We start from the raw sequence: 5,260 nt of genomic DNA on the forward strand, positions 1-5,260 counted from the left end.
TGGTGATTAAACACTTGATATTCCATCTTCGGATGAATTTCGGGTGTCACCTGTTGCCTAAGACCACTTGCATGTTTAGCTCGCCGTGGGGTAGCAAGCGTTGTGATCTAATGGCCTTACCGGGCAAACACTTTCGGTTCGTCAAGGACTTGGAGTGCCGGGACGGGTTGGCGGATCCATCACTCTGAGTATGCCGGGTTGATACTTGGGGTTGGTTTGGTTTTGGTGACCCAATACTAGATGTACCATCTCGGTGGTATGTCAGTATCACCTATACTCCAGACCACTTGCATGGTTAGCAAGCGTTGTGATCTAATGGCCCAACCGGGCAAACACTTTGGGTTCGCAAGGACTTAGAGTGCCGGGACGGGTTGGCGGATCCAACACTCTGGGTACCTCCGGGTACTTGGGGTTGGTTGAGGACTTGGTGAACAAACACTTGATATACACTCTCCGGATGTACTTCGGGTGTCACCTGTTGTCCGAGACCACTTGCATGGTTAGCAAGCGTTGTGATTCAATGGCCCTACCGGGCAAACACTTTGGGTTCGCAAGGACTTGGAGTGCCGGGACGGGTTGGCGGATCCAACACTCTGGGTACCTCCGGGTACTTGGGGTTGGTTGAGGACTTGGTGAACAAACACTTGTTGTACACTCTCCGGATGTACTTCGGGTGTCACCTGTTGTCCGAGGCCACTTGCATGGTTAGCAAGCGTTGTGATACAATGGCCCTACCGGGCAAACACTTTGGGTTCGCAAGGACTTGGAGTGCCGGGACGGGTTTGCGGATCCAACACTCTGGGTACCTCCGGGTACTTGGGGTTGGTTGAGGACTTGGTGAACAAACACTTGATATACACTCTTCGGATGTACTTCGGGTATCGCCTGTTGTCCGAGACCACTTGCATGGTTAGCAAGCGTTGTGGTCTAATGGCCCTACCGGGCAAACACTTTGGGTTCGCGAGGACTTAGAGTGCTGGTAGTGGTTGGCGGACCCAACACTCTGGGTACCTCCGGGTACTTGGGGTTGGTTGAGGACTTGGTGAACAAACACTTGTTGTACACTCTCCGGATGTACTTCGGGTGTCACCTGTTGTCCGAGACCACTTGCATGGTTAGCAAGCGTTGTGGTCTAATGGCCCTACCGGGCAAACACTTTATGTTCGCGAGGACTTGGAGTGCTGGTAGTGGTTGGCGGACCCAACACTCTGGGTACCTCCGGGTACTTGGGGTTGGTTGAGAACTTGGTGAAGATACCCCTGTCACCTTGTTCGAGGCCACTTGCATGGTCGCAAGCGTTGTGATACAATGGCCCTACCGGGCAAACACTTTGGGTTCGCAAGGACTTGGAGTGCCGGGACGGGTTTGCGGATCCAACACTCTGGGTACCTCCGGGTACTTGGGGTTGGTTGAGGACTTGGTGAACAAACACTTGATATACGTTCTTCGGATGTACTTCGGGTGTCACCTGTTGTCCGAGGCCACTTGCATGGTCAACGGTTGAGGTGGTAATGGCGGGTCGGTGCTGTAGGGTGCCGGCCTGTTGGCTGCCTTGGCCGGGTTGGTTGGTTAACACTTGATTGAGCTTGCACCCGAGGGTAATGGCACTTGAAGGTGGGTACCGGCCGGCTGACCTGGTGTGATGGTTGGTTGGTGAACACTTGGCGGTACTTGCACTTGGCTGTGCTTGGACTTGAAGGTGGGATCCGGCTGGCCTAGGCCATTGGTGGTTGGTTGGTTGGTTAGCCCTTAGCTGGGCTGGCTGGCTGGCTGGCCATCGGTGGTGTGGTGTGTTGGGCGGTTGGTGAACACTTGGCGGTACTTGCACTTGGCTGTGCTTGGACTTGAAGGTGGGATCCGGCTGGCCTAGGCCATTGGTGGTTGGTTGGTGGGTTAGCCCTTAGCTGGGCTGGCTGGCTGGCTGGCCATCGGTGGTGTGGTGTGGTGTGGTGTGTGGAGTCGAGCATCGCGCGCCGTTGCCTTCTTCGGAGTGTTGTGGGTACGCAAGTGCTTGCAGTGCAAAGAGGTTGGTGATGGAGTGACATTGCCTTCACCATGGAGTTGCGGGTACTTAGGTACTTGCAAGGAGATGGTGGTATGGTGGTGTTGCGTGTGTGGTGTTCGATTAGAAAGATATAATTTCTAAGTCCGGATTAGTGCTGTCAGTGGGGCCCCCGCTAACAGGTCCTGCACGGCCACCGTGGGGCTTGACTTGGCGCTATTCCGGACTTGGGGCGATCACGATGTCCCCGTGCGGGACTTAGAAGATGGAAGAACACAAGTACCCTTATCCCATGACTTGTGAGCGATTGGCATACGTTACCACATGAAGAGAAAAATTGGCTAAGTCCCGGATCCATATTATATGAAGAGAAAAATCGGCTAAGTCCCGGATCCATATTATATGAAGAGAAAAATTGGCTAAGTCCCGGATCCATATTATATGAAGAGAAATATCGGCTAAGTCCAGGATCCATATATAATAACCTAATAATCGGCTAAGTCCCGGATCCATATTATATGAAGAGAAAAATCGGCTAAGTCCAGGATCCATATATAATAACCTAATAATCGGCTAAGTCCAGGATCCATATATAATAACCTAATAACAGGCTAAGTCCAGGATCCATATTATATGAAGAGAAAAATCGGCTAAGTCCGAGATTGGGTCTGTCAGACATACACTTTCAAGATACCACACAAGCAAGCAAGATGGCCTAGTGATGGAACCATATAATATGAAGAGAAAAATCGGCTAAGTCCGAGATTGGGTCTGTCGGAAATACACTATCAAGTTACCACACAAGCAAGCAAGATGGCCTAATGATGGATCCATATGATATGAAGAGAAAAATCGGCTAAGTCCAGGATCCATATAATATGAAGAGAAAAATCGGCTAAGTCCCAGATTGGGTCTGTCAGAAATACACTTCCAAGTTACCACACAAGCAAGCAAGATGGCCTAGTGATGGATCCATATGATATGAAGAGAAAAATCGGCTAAGTCCAGGATCCGTATAATATGAAGAGAAAAATCGGCTAAGTCCCAGATTGGGTCTGTCAGAAATACACTTCCAAGTTACCACACAAGCAAGCAAGATGGCCAAGTGAAGGATCCATATGACATGAAGAGAAAAATCGGCTAAGTCCCAGATTGGGTCTGTCAGAAATACACTTCCAAGTTACCACACAAGCAAGCAAGATGGCCTAGTGATGGATCCATATGATATGAAGAGAAAAATCGGCTAAGTCCCAGATTGGGTCTGTCAGAAATACACTTCCAAGTTACCACACAAGCAAGCAAGATTGCCTAGTGATGGATCCATATGATATGAAGAGAAAAATCGGCTAAGTCCCAGATTGGGTCTGTCAGACATACACTATCAAGTTACCACACAAGCAAGCAAGATGGCCTAATGATGGATCCATATGATATGAAGAGAAAAATCGGCTAAGTGCAAGATTGGGTCTGTCAGAAATACACTATCAAGTTACCACATGAGCAAGCAAGTTACCACATGAAGAGAAAGCCGGCAAAGTCCGGGAATGTTACCACATGAACTGGAAAATGGGCAAAAACCTACCTTCACAGGGAACGTGAATAACTAAGGCTGTAGACATCGGATCGACAAGCCAAAGACTGATATGGAAAGGAAATGAGTAGTACTAGCTTTCCTGAGAGTTGCAGAGCTTAGACTGCATATGAACGGAAGTTATTGAGCGTCAAAGTCAGAAAAGTTGCCCGAAGGAACACAAGTTCCAACTTAGAGCATGAATACCGCCTAGACGGTAAGAGGTACGGCCAGGCTGAGGAATAAGGAAATGTTGGCCAACATGTTCCCTAACTATCCCCCGAAGACCGCAAAGCAATCCAACATCAACCAAGAAAGTTATAGCCCGATCAAGGAAACACCTACTTTGCACCGATATTGCACCAAATATATGTACCAAGCACCTTCGGTTGCATACCCTGCAGGGGCTTACCATAGTAGGCCATGGAAGACCGATATACCGAACATAATCTCTTTCTATCTCCTCGGGTGTTGGAGATAGCGCTTTGCGGTAAAAGAACGAAAGTTAGACCATATCTTGGTGCATCTTTTTGCCCGAGAACACAAGACCCTATCTACCAAGGCAAGAAAGTTGTGTGGGGACAAAATGTCCATAAGTGCCCAAAGTGGCACACTTGAACCATATATTCGAGAAAAACACAAGTGTGGGCCCGAGCTAGCGAGTTGAAATGTTCTGACCGTCAGTAGCCCTAGTTGAGGTGCACTTATCATTATATGAGGCCAACGTGCCAGCTAGTCTCTAAAGGGGCGATATGGGTGTTCCAAGGTTTGTACCCAATTGAGGAAAAAACAGGGTAAGGTACGGTGTACCGCGAATAACTCGGGCTATAGATGTCCGATCGATGAGTTTGGCATATGTATGGAAAGGTCTCGACGAGACCTAACTACCCTGAAAGTATGAAGGCAAAGACTTGAATGACCGGGAAGTTATTAAGTGCACAAGTGGTAAAGTTGCACCAAAGTCCATGTTACCCGAAGTGGTACATGAACACCCAATATTCGACCAAAACACAAGTTTAGAGACGAGCTAGCGAGCTACATTGTTCAGACCGTCAGTAGCCCGCATCAAGACACGCATTTCATTATATTGAGCCTAGCCGCTAGCTCGACTCGAAGTCGGTCATATGGTTGGTTGATGGTTTGGACCGACCACGTGGTGTACCAAGGTGATGTACTTTTCATGAATTAAAACTCTGGCTGTATGGCACTGAGCGACAAGCTAAGGTGTGATTTGGAATAGTCTTGAGTGGGACTATTTAGGAAAAATGCGAACAAAAAATCACAAAGTCCTTGGGCGAAGCTATTAGCGAAACATAGAGCAAATTGGTACCAAAAACTATGGAAATGGGACTTGAGTCAAAAATAACCGCAAGTTGGAGAAGATATAGCAAGCTTGCGTAGAACAATTATATTTGGTGCATGGTATCACCAACAAAAAAGTATATGGGGCCAAGGTGCTGGCTGGCCTCCAAAGTGGAGATATGGGCGATCCAAAGTTTGTACCCAAGTACGAACAAGTATGGAAAAAACAGGGTAAGGTACCAAGTACCATTAATAACTTCGGCTGTAGATGGCCGAGCGAGGCAAACGGCTCACCGTTGGAAAGGTCTTGGGGAGACCTATCTACCCTGAAAGTTTCATGAGGCTGAGTTGAAATACCACGGAGATATTAGGTGATGATGGTCCAA

The sequence above is a fragment of the Anopheles ziemanni genome, assembly GCF_943734765.1.
Source record: "Anopheles ziemanni chromosome X unlocalized genomic scaffold, idAnoZiCoDA_A2_x.2 X_unloc_160, whole genome shotgun sequence".
NCBI classification, from domain to species: Eukaryota; Metazoa; Arthropoda; class Insecta; order Diptera; family Culicidae; genus Anopheles; species Anopheles ziemanni.